General features: G+C 41.3%; 1 protein-coding gene across 1 annotated transcript in view; it reads right to left on the bottom strand.

The window, feature by feature from the left end:
- stk33 (serine/threonine kinase 33) overlaps positions 1 to 12,767 on the bottom strand; it is a 216,199-nt gene that overhangs the window by 179,767 nt on the left and 23,665 nt on the right. The window contains exon 2 of the mRNA XM_052029681.1: positions 12,340 to 12,430. The gene's annotated coding sequence lies outside the window, so the exon portion shown is untranslated. The remainder of the gene's footprint in view (positions 1 to 12,339; positions 12,431 to 12,767) is intronic.

Here is a 12,767-nt window from a genome sequence, read left to right as displayed (position 1 = left end):
ATAATTAAACACACTGCTTATTAACAGTTGGATTCTAAAACTTCAATGCAGCTGTACATCATAAAATGCAAACAGAAATTAAGCATAATTCAAACACTTTTTCCATTCATGGACTGTGGCTTTACTAGCGAGGCTTATTATTGCTCATACCCAATTGCTCTTGGTGCGAGTAACTTGCCTGGTTAGAAGGTAGTTAAGACTCAACAGCATTGCTGTGGGTCACACATAGATCAAAGTGGGCCAGGATAACTCACTTCCTTCCCGAAAGACATATTAATGAACGGGACAGGCTTGACAACAATCTTATAGTTTCATAGTTACCATTACAAATGCAAGATTTTTATTCTTTTTTTTCAGATTTTATTTGATTCATTGAATTTTAAATTCGTTAGCAGCCACGGTGTTATTGGAATTCATTCTTTCAGATCAAAATCCAGACCCCTGGATAACTGATCATGTAACATAACCACAATCATAGCCAAACAAGTTGGGGGGAAAAAAAACACACCCAAGTCTCAATGAGTGAAAATACAGCAGAACACATCATTTTGCCAGTTACATCAGGCAAAAACATTTACTGAAATGTGTAACTTTTCTACAGCTTCCAAGCCCAGAGTATCTTGCCTGTTGACATGCAAAATGAGTTGAAAATAATAGGAAGACTTGCCTTTTGGTATCGGAAATTTCTCCAAATTTTCATTGTTTATAGTAAATACTAAACTGTAATAGGAAAAGGAAAACCTAGACACATTATTACAGTTATGCCTAATAAGCAATTAAAGCAAGTGTCTAAATCAGCCTTGAAAAGATAATTGCTTTGGAATTATCCATCACAGATATTAAATATTGAAAAAGACACTGGGCAATCAAGATAGATTGATGGGAAGAGACAACAAACTGCTGGATTTGTAGAACTGTTGTGAAATAGAAATTGGATAAAAGAAAATATGGACAGGAAGTGATTTACACAGCAATTAAACTTTCACTGTATCATTTTCCCACAAATCAATGTTAATGCAAAGAAAAATATGTACTAAAATTAATTCCCCATTTATCTACTCAGTCGAAACTGGATTTTATTTATTCTACAGTTCATGCTGCTGTCCTTTGCATCTCGTGTTTTGACTGGTTCCTGCCATTTTTGGGTTTTTTTCGCTCCAGTTCATCTGTTTCCAATACTATTCATGTCCAAATATCTTTCCATTATACTGGCCTCTTCTCTTCAATCATTATGAAACATCCATGGAGTCAGCTTCTTCCCCTCCACCATCAGATTTCTGAACGGTCCATGAACCCATGAATACTACCTCGTTATTCCTTTCCTTTCTGCACTATTTATTTTGTAATCTATAATAATTTTATGTTTTTGCACTGTACTGCTGCTGCAAAACAACAAATTTCACAACATACAAGTCAGTGATAATAAACCTGATTCTGATACCTTTAATGCAGAGATGGGGAAAATCCCAGTTCCACTTGGAATGTGAAACAAATCCAATCTCAGTTGGCATGATGGACATCTAGAATTTTCCAAATATCAATACTAATTAATAATATCTCCTTTAAAAAGCAGACATCACCAAAATTTGAAGAGATAGATATTTTTTAAAAGTGAAATTAATTCACAGGCTAAGCTAAGAATCAATCTTGCAGCCCAAAAACAGATACCCATGAAGCACTGGGACCATAATCAGCAGCAAAATTGTTCAAAACCACAATTTTTAAGCTTTGTAGCTCAACAGCCATTACATTTTTATCAACATCAAGCAACAGATCAATGTAGCATAGAAAGGCAGAGAGGAAGATCAGACATTACAATGAACGTCTTAAACATTGAAAATAAATCACAAATACTTTCTAGATAAATGGCAAAAATGATTCCTGAATCAAAGGAGGAGAGATGACGGGGTAACGTGGGAGGGTGGGAAGGGGCAAAGTGATTTAAGAAAGGAATTCCAGACTGCTGAAGACACAGCTACCAAAGGGGTCAAAGGAAAGGAAACACAAATATCAGCATTTCCTAGCTGAATTCTCCACAAGAGGGAGCTGTTCACAGCTCCCAAATAAAGTCCTCTCAGCTTAACTGAATTTGGAAGTCAAAAATAAAAGCCACCTTCCAAAATCTAGACACTAGCACTCAGCAAATATTTTAGATCCACATGCAAAACTACTTGTCTTGTTCTCCCCAGATAGCTTGACAATTCCATGTAATCTAAGGCAGAGTTTCAATAAAAGATGTTTACTTATTCAGAGAACAAGTGGATCTATTCAGTTGAAACAGGATTTTATTTACTCTACAGTCCCTTCGTTTGGTGTCCTTTGTTTCTTGTGTTTTTTCCAAACAAATTTCCCTAGATCTTCTCCCGCTCTGCTGACATTACTTTGAAGGAAGTTCAGTAGAATCCCCACTTATGTGCATATAAATTGATTGTACCCAATTTACATTGAATATACAGTGACACAAGGAAACTGTTAGGCAATGAGCCCTTGGGAGAGCCTAGCAAATTAGAAGTATTCCAAAATGTGTAATAACAGTTTGTTACCATATTACATCAACAGTCTGTAAAATAATTGGCTGTAATAGATTTGCAGTGCATTAGTGTGATGGCAGGCACGATAGTGTAATGGTTAGCATGACACTATTACAGCACCAGCGACCCGGGTTCAATTCCGGCCGCTGTCTGTATGGAGTTTGTACGTTCTCCCCATGTCTGCGTGGGTTTCCTCTGGGTGCTCCGGTTCCTCCCACATTCCAAAGACGTACGAGTTAGGAAGTTGTGGGCATGCTACATTGGCGCCGGAAGCGTGGCGACACTTGCTGCCCCCAGAACATGCCACACAAAGATGCATTTCACTGTATTTCAATGTACATGTGACTAATAAAGCTATCTAAAAACAAGACATTTTCTGAGTTAAATATTTCTTTTAAATCCTTTATTTAACTAGGTAGAAAAAAAAGTTAATGCTCCAAATATTATATATTTTCTTATGAGATCATACCCCTTAGATTCAATATTTCTGAATGCTGTTAACACCATAAGCAAAAGAACCAAGGCTGTGGATCTTCTAAAGTTATTTTGACATGCAAGTCCAACCAAATGATCTGGTCCATTTTTACAGAACGTGTTTTCACAAATATGAAACCGCCCACTTTGAGAAAAATTCTGTGCACACATTGACTATTATGGAACTTCCATCGCCCAAAAGAGCTACACTTAATGTACTGCTTTGCCGTCAGGGGTTAATTGTTCACACTTATTTAATTCAACACTAAACTGAATACTTAAAACAAATTAGGAACACTCAAAACAAATTAGGAACACTCAAAACAAACACAGACTTAGAACATAGATATAAACAGAATAAATTGCAATGAATTAAGGAGGACTAAAGGCCTGTTCAGATGAAGATTATAGAAAACAGACCTATCTCAAAAAGACAATAAAGAGCAACAAGAGATAAATACAAGTATAGATACCACTTTTAGCACACACCACTTAACATCTTTGGTTCAGTTCTCCTGCTGTTACAGTATTTGCTGCTAACTAACAAGAGATTATGGTGAAAGTACACAGTAAATACAGCTTGTAATACAGTTATAGCTTCTTCAGCATCTGGATGACACTTGGGGATTCTTTTTCAATCATTGGAAAGGGCTGTTTCCCATAACAGTCATTTCAGCCTTAGGTATATAGACTGCTCCCCTGCATGTTTGGTATGGACATGAATCAGTGAACCAACAATAAGCAAAGCTAACGTTACAATGTGGAAAACAGTACACAGCATTTTACAGAATTCAATTAGCACTCATCCAACCACATAAGATGCAGCCAGCTTAGTTTCAGAAGTAATAGGTCATGCCTCACAAATCTACTGGCATTCTTTGAGGAAGTAGTCAAATCAGTGGACAAGAGTTATCCAGGGCATCTAAATTACTTGTGTTTTGCAGGCACCTGATGAAGTTCTGCATGCAAGGTTTTCATGTGACACTAATAATAATGCATGAAAATGACAACAAATTAACTAGCTTGATCCAAAGCTGGTTTACCAGTAAAGAGAAAACAACAGAAAACAGGGACATTCAATATACCAGACTTAGTCCAGAAAATAATAACCAGTAGATTCTGGTTGTTAAACTATCAATAGGAGGGCACTTAAAGCAATACTATCATATTTGGTAGGGACATCAGTCTACAGATAGAAAATGACTTGTTCGAAAGAGAAATGTCATGCTATTGTTTTGGAGAGAAGCTGATCTTTCTATTTTGTAGCAGCAAAAAAAAAATTATGGAAAAGAAAAACTATTCAATCAAATTCTATAACTGAAGATTACCGAGTGCATAAAACCTGATATAACATTAAGCATTTCTAAACAGTTCATGATGAAAGCTTATTAGCGGTGAAATTTTACATAAATGTAAACTTATAATGCCATCCAGACCTTGTAACTGAGACTGACTGAGAAAGCATGACTGTCCTTGACTTTATAAGTGGTGTGATCCAGGCAGTGTACGTGAAATGAAAGTTGATTCTCTGCACTATTATACCTTGCATTAAATGGAGCAATCCAGACAATTTATGTATTTCAACTTAAATAAGATGGAGGGGCAAGACTAGCTTATACATCAGGAAGCAACCAGAGAACAATCTGAGATGAGGGGTTAAAGTTTTGAAATTTTAGGCATGATCTTAAGCTTCTACCTCTTCTCCACCTGGGTTTTGCCCAGTTCTGAGGCAAAGAAGAGGCCAATGTGGGAACCATGAACTCTTTCATTGAAAGGGCACCAGTATTCTGACGATAGTCTTTACCCAAAAGATTAACTCCATTTTCCTTTCCATAGATGCTGTCTGACCTGCTGAATATTTCTAGCATTTCTGTTTTTGTTTTAGATTTCTAGCATCTGTAGTTTTTTTTTGATTTTCATTTACTGGAACAGAAGATGCCTGACAGGACGGTGCGCTCGTTCTGCTGTTTATGTAGATCTTCTGTCTACAGCCAATGGCTGGTCTTGAGTCCCTCAAGACCATCCCAAATGCTTCTTGGCCAGTTTGAGCATTCATGAGCCAAGGATTTCCAAGAATTAGTGGGGATGCAGAAATTTCCCTATGATCACCACTACCCCACACACCAAAGAGGTTTTGAGCACATTCTTGAATCTTCTGTAACACAAGGTAAGAAGCAAACCAACACACCACAGACTCTCCAAGGCAATAAATCTTGAGTGAAAACCTTGATATTTTTTAAGAAATTACTTTTCAAGTAAACAATGAAATAAACATGCTTGCCTGAAAATTGGATTTGAGCTAAACATGCACTGTGTATAAATCTATCACCCAGAACTCCCACATTAAGTAGCAAGATTGGCTAAAAATCTTAGAAACAGTTCAATGGTTGCTTATAAACAATCAAACAGTAATATGCCGTGTGGTACTCTGTGGGGAAATCAGCTAATTTAGCACAGCTGGAAACGCGACACGATGCAGTAATCAGAAAAGATATCAACACTTAAAGGTACAAAGGAAGGATATCAGCCCTTAAAAGGTAAGCACCCGATGGCATCAAAACAGGGGTCATACACCCATTACCAGCATGGAGGAAACAGAGCAGCAGGGAAAAGGGAGAATCAAGGTTCACTCAGAGGGATACACCAGACCAGATACATGAGATAGAGGCTGGGAGAGGGGTCTTGCGTACTAGAGGGGTCCAAGATATCCACCAGTGCCACCACTTAAAGAGCCTAACTGGAGGTCACTATAGCTGTCTCCTCCAAGGAGGCCATCTCTGCACCATAGAGCAAAAGCAGAAGAAATTTCAAGATGAACTAGAGATGAACAAAATTCCTGCTACCCTTCCACAATTCACTACAGCTCCTCCTCTCCTACATCATGCCCCACCATTGACATAGCACTCATTGCCCATTGACTGTGCCCATTGACAGGGGCACAGTAAAGGCTGGTTAAGGAATACTGAGTTAAACTGCATTTATTTCAATGCATGAGGTTTAACAGGTAAGGTAGATGAACTCAGAGCATGAATTGGCTCTGAGGACTGGGATGTTATAGCCATAATAGAAACATGGCTGAGAGAAGAGCAGGACTGGCAACTCCATGTTCCAGGATGCAGATGCTTCAGGCGTGACAGAAGTACAGGTAAGCGAGGAGGGGGTGTTGCCTGTTTGATAAGGGAAGACATAAAAGCAGTACTTAGAGATGACATTCTTGAGGGATCGTCCAGTGAGGTCATATGGGTAGAACTTAGAAACAAGGGGAGGATCACTCTAGTGGGGCTGTATTATGGACCCCCCAATAGTCAGCAGGAACTGGAGGAGCAGCTGAGTAGAGAAAATGCTTACAGTTGTAAGAATAATAGGGTTGTATTAGTGGGAGATATTAATTTCCCTGGTATTGACTGAACTACCCAGAGTGTCAAGGGCCTGGAGGGGGTGGAATTTGTGAAATGTGTCCAGGAAAGTTTCCTGAGTCAATATACAGAGGACCCTACTTGGGAGGGTGCAATACCAGACCTTCTCTTAGGGAATGAGGCAGGGCAAGTTATGGAAGTGGTAGTCAGGGAGCACTTTGGCTCTAGTGACCATAATTTCTATTAGTTTTAAGATAGCGATGGAAAAGGAGAGGGCAGGTCCATAGGTTAGGGTCCTAAGCTGGAGCAGGGTTAATTTGGGGGGAATTAGGCAGGATCTAGCAGAGATCGATTGGGTGAGCCTGTTTGAAGGGAAAGGAATGAAAAGCAAGGAGGAGGTTTTTAAAGAGTGTGATATCAAGAGTCCATGTTCCTGTTAGGATGAAAGGCAAACCTGGCAAGTTTAGGGAACCTTGGCTGACAAGAGATGTTGAGGCTCTGGTCAAGAAAAAGAAGGAAGAATACATTGGGTTTAAGAGGTCGGGGACAAGTGAATCCCTTGATGACTATAAATAGATTAAGAATACTCTTAAGAGGGAAATCAGGAGGACAAAGAGAGGGTATGAGGTGGATCTGGCAGGTAAGGTTAAGAAAAATCCCAAGAGGTTCTATAGCCATATTAAGAGTAAAATGGTGGCTAGGGAGAGAGTAGGTTCCTAGCAGGGAGATCAGCAGGGCCGTCTATGTCTCCAGCCACAGGAGATGGGTGGGATTTTTATCAAATATTTCTCCTCTGTGTTTCCTGAGGAGAAAATCATGGTTGCTCAAGAGATAAGGGAAACAAGTGGTGATGTTATGGAGGACATTTGTAGTACCAGGGAGGAGGTACTTGCAGCCTTACAATGCATTAAAGTGGATAAATCCCCAGGGCCTGACCGAGTGCATCCTCGGACTTTGTGAAAAGCTAGAGAAGAAATTGTGGAAGCCCTTGTGAAGATATTTGCTGCATTGTTGGCAACTGGTGAAGTTCCCAAAGACTGAAAGGCGGCTAATGTGGTTCCGTTGTTTAAGAAGGGTAGCAAGGACAAGCCAGTGAACTACAGGCTAGTCAGCCTGACATCAGTAGTAGGGATGTTACTGGAGGGAATTCTGAGGGACAGGATCTACCAGCATTTGGATAGACAGAGTCTGATTCGGAAGAGTTAGCACAGCTTTGTCCATGGAAAGTCATGCTTGACAAACCTTTTAGAGTTTTTTTTGAAGAGGAAACCAAAAAGGTAGTTGAGGATAGTGGATGTTGTCTATTTGGACGGAGTGGAATTTGTGAAATGTGTCCAGGAAAGTTTCCTGAGTCAATGTATAGAGGACCCTACTCAGGAGGGTACAAGGCCTTCAACAAGGTCCCACATGGTAGGCTGGTCTGGAAGGTTAGGTCCCATGGAATCCAGGGAGAACTAGTTAGGTGGATTCAAAATTGGCTCGGGGGTAGGAAGCAGTTTTGTCGGAATGGAGGCTGGTGACTAGTGGTGGGCCGCAGGGGTAGGTGTTAGGACTGTTGTTATTCATTACTTATGTAAATGATTTGGATATGAATGAGCAAAGCTTGATCATTAAGTTCACAGATGACACAAAATTTGGAGGTGCTGTTGATAGTGCCTAAGGTTATCATAGATTACAGGGAGATTGTCAGTTAGGGAAGTGGGCCGAGGAGCGGCAAATGGATTTCAATACAGACAAGTGTGAGGTGATGCGTTTTGGAAAGTCAAACCAGCGTAGGACTTATACTATGAATGGTAGAGCACTACGGAATGCAATAGAACAGAGAGACATTGGAGTACAAGTGCCTAGTTCATTGAAAGCGGTGCCACAGGTAGACAGGGTGGTGAAAAAAGCATTTAGCACACTGGCCTTCATCAGTCAAAGCATTGAGTACAGGAGTTGGGACATCGTGTTGCATTTGTACAAGTCATTGGTGGCGCCGCACTTGGAGTACTGTGTACAGTTTTGGTCACCCTGTTAAAGGAAAAACGTGATTAAACTGGAAAGAATGCAGAAAAGATTTGAGGATGTTGCCAGGACTGGAGGGCCTGAGTTATAGGGAGAGGTTGGCCAGGCTAGGTCTTTATTCCATGGAAGGTAGGAGAATGAGGGGTGACCTTATTAAAATGTTTAAAATCATGAGAGGCATAGATAAAGTGGATGATAACAGTATTTTCCCTGGGGGTAGGTGGGGGTAGGGGAGTCCAAAACTATGGGGCATAGATTTAGGGTGGGAGAGGAAAGATTTAAAAGGGATCTGAGGGGCAACTTTTTCACACAGAGGGTGGTGAGTATATGGAATGAGCTGCCAGAGGAAGTGGTTGAGGCAGGTACAACAGTATTATTTAAGAAGCACTTGGATGATTACATAAAGGGGCAGGGCTTCGAGAGATATGGGCCGAACGCAGAAATTGGGACTAGCTGGGTGGGCACCATGGATTTTTTGGGCCAAAGGGCCTGTATCTGGGCTGTATTGAAGGCGAGGACTGAAGTCGAGAACTGCTGCATTCAAAGCAGGGCTTACATGCTATAAAGGGCTACAAAACGAAGTCGGGCAGCATAGTTAACAACAGCACATCCCTTCCTGATGAGCTTAATGCATTCTATGCACATTTTCAACGGAAGGGGAATGGATTGACACCACCCACCCTGACAGCCTCCAATGGAACTGAACCCGTGGTCACCGTCGAGAACACAAGATCAGTCTTCTGGAGAGTGAACCCGAGGAATGCATCTGACCCGGATGGTGTCCCTGGCCATGTGCTCAGATTTTGTGATCAGCTGGCAGGGGTATTTAACCTCTCCCTGCTTCAATCTGAGGTTCCCACCTGTTTTAAGAAGACCACTATCATCCCAGTTCCTTAAAAAAGCAAGGTAAAATGCCTTAATGACTACAGACCAGTGGCTCTGACACCCACTATCATGAAGTGCTTCGAGAGGCTGGTCATGGCACGCATCAACTCCAGCCTCCCAGACAACCTCAACCCACTGCAATTTGCCTACCACTGAAACAGGTCCACAGTGGACGCCATCTCCCTGGCCCTACACTCATCTCTGGAGCATCTGGACAGTAAAGACACCTCGTTAGACTATTGTTTGTTGACTACAGCTCCACCTTCAATACTATAATTCCAAGCAAACTCATCACCAAACTCCGAGACCTGGGACTCAACACCTCCCTCTGCAACTGGATCCTCGACTTTTGACCAACAGATCACAATCAGTGAGGACAGGCAGCAACAACTCCAGCACGATTATTCTCAACACTGGTGCCCCACAAGGCTGCGTCCTCAGCCCCCACTCTACTCCCTATACATTTGCGACTGTGTGGCCAGATTCTGCTCTAACTCCATCTACAAGTTTGCAGATGATACTGCCGTAGTAGGCCGTATCTCAAATAATGATGAGTTAGAGTACAGGAAGGAGACAGAGAGCTTACGGACATGGTGTCATGACAACAACCTTTCCCTCAATGTCAGCAAAACAAAAGAGCTGGTCATTGACTTCAGGAAAGGGAGTGGTGTACATGCACCTGTCTAGATCAGTGGTGCTGAGGTCGAGAAGATTGAGAGCTTCAAGTCCCTAGAGGTGAACATCACCAATAACCTGTCCTGCTCCAACCACATAGATGCCACGGCCAAGAAAGCTCACCAGCACCTCTACTTCCTCAGGAGGCTAACAAAATTTGGCATGTCCCCTTTGGCATCACCAACTTTTATCAATGCACCATAGAAAGCATCCTATCTGGATGCATCACGGCTTGGTATGGCAACTGCTTTGACCAGGACCACAAGAAACTGCAGAGAGTTGTGGACACAGCCCAGCACATCACAGAAGCCTGCCTCCCCTCCATGGACTCTGCCTATGCCTCTCGCTGCCTTGGTGAAGCAGCCTGCATAATCAAAGACCCCACCCACCTGGGTCATTCTCTCTTTTATCCTCTCCTCTCCCATCAGGCAGAAGATACAGAAGCCTGCGGGCACAAACCGCCAGGCTCAAGGACAGCTTCTATCCCACTGTGATAAGACTATTGAACAGTTCCCTTATACGATGAGATGGACTCTTGACCTCACAATCTACCTTGTTTGACCTTGCACCTTATTGTCTACCTGCAATGCACTTCCCTGTAGCTGTGACTTTTCAAGGAAGCTGTATTTTACCCTGTACTACCTCAATGCACTGTGTAATGAATTGATCTGTACAAATGGTTAACAAACTGCAAGACAAGTTTTTCCACTGTACCTCAGTACAGGTGACAATAATAAATCAATACCAATATTGCTCTATGACACTTGGAAATAATAGGAGAGGAAGACCGGGGAGTGGTGGTGGTGGTTGATGATGATGATGATGAACATGAATAAGAAGGGTAGACAGCATCACCACACCTGACACCCCCATAGCACCACGTCAGAGACTAACGTCATCTGCTTATCTCTTACTGTGTTAGAAAGAACATGCCACAGAACACTAGCAGGCTCTGGTACCAGAGATGTGCATGTATCCATATGTCCTCAAAGGACTCAGGAGGACCAGAGTTGGAATGGTTTCATGATAAGGCTATTGCAGATGAACAACAAGATGGTTACCAAGTTGTTAGGCCTGTCTCAACAAACACAGGAGCATGGAAGAATCCATCTCCAAGGTCTCAAAGGATGTTGTGCTGAGACAGCAGATCATGAATCCCACTCAGGACATCATACATGGTTCTTTGCTGGGGATCAGCAACAATCCTGTCACACAGTACCTACCAGTTCAGCTGACAGATGTTGTAGGATCACAGATGGCGGCTATACAAAGTCTTGCTGTTTCTATGAAGTTTGACCATGATCCATCTCGGCATCTGGTCACTGTCACACACATGCAGCTTGAAGTTCTGAAGTAACAATATGCCACCAAAGAACAGCTTAATGTCCTTTTTGAGCAGAAAGGTGCCACTCAGAAGCAGACTGCCACTTTCAACAGACACAGGGATGCTTCCACTGAGCAGATCATAATTCTACAGAAATAAAGAACTATTACACGAGTAGCTAGCTGCTCTCCATGAAGAGAGAAATGCTGCACGAGCACAACCTTCTTCTGTAGCAGAGTTGAGGAATGCAGAAAGACATCTCCTTTGCTGACACAGACTCAATCTCACCACCACCTGCACCACAATTCAGGCTCTTCTGCTTCATGAGGAAAATCTTGTTTACATTCAACATTCAGAGAAGAGCAAAGTCAACAGGTACTAAGCACTTGTGATTCGGATTCTGTCAGCCAGTTCAGCATCAGTGCTTGAAACAATGAATGAGCAATCTAATACAGAGCACTAATTACATTGTAAAAGTACTTAGGAAAATTATAAGGTTTTGCACACAGAATCAAACAAAGCAAGTATAAAGTAGGGAAGTGGAGCTGATTTAGTTCAAAGTTTAACTCTTCTGTTTGAAGATCTTTCAGCCCAATTCTGAGGGTCTGATCTCCAGCATTTATCTGCTCTTATTTCAGATTTCTAATACCTGCAGGTTTTTGATTTTCATGATGTTACTAAATGGTGAAGCAGGTTTAGGAGGCTGTATGGTCCAGTCCTGTTCTTATTTATGTCCATATGTCTCACATTCATTAACTATGAACCACTCAGGACATAGCAAGCACTATACAAATCCAAGTACTTCTTTTCTCCATAGGGCTAATTGGATTGAGCAATAGAGAGAGAGAACATGATTAAATGCTTACCAGAGAAAGTAGAAATTAACACAACTTATGTACAATCAAGGATTATCAAAACCATACGCAGTAGAACAGAGTAAATTATATTTTAAACATATAGAAAAAGTGATCAATCAAATGCTTATGAGAGATTTTAGAATAAATTCCACTAAATATCAAAAATAATGCTGACTTTTATAACTTTCAGAACATTAGAGAACAGTCCTTCATAAAATGTGGCTCCTTACCAAAGTCTGTTGTTCTTGTACAATCAATAAGTGTGTCCAATGTTTAAAGCCCCATCCATATCATTGCAATTTACGTGTCACCATGTGGCACCTACATGGAAGGAAATAAATAAGCACTAAAGAATGTTATATAAACACAAGATCAATGATTTCAAAGAAAGGAACTATTCCAACTGAATTCAAATGTACTGAACTACGTAGAACTATTGAGGTGAATCCTGGAAATCTAAAGTAAAAACAGAAGACGCAAATATTCAACAGGGTCAGCTCGCATCTGTAGAGGAAGAGGGATACAGTTTCAGATAGACGAACTTCAGATAGAGAACTAGAGAAAAGTTAGAGATGTAACAAATTGTAGGTACTTCATGTGGATCACTTCCCTTTCCTGCTTAAAATCTACGAACAACTGCCCTATTGGAGACATCATT

This window comes from Pristis pectinata, chromosome 14 (genome assembly GCF_009764475.1).
Source record: "Pristis pectinata isolate sPriPec2 chromosome 14, sPriPec2.1.pri, whole genome shotgun sequence".
In the NCBI taxonomy this organism is placed as follows: Eukaryota; Metazoa; Chordata; class Chondrichthyes; order Rhinopristiformes; family Pristidae; genus Pristis; species Pristis pectinata.
This window is presented reverse-complemented; position numbering and strand designations above follow the sequence as displayed.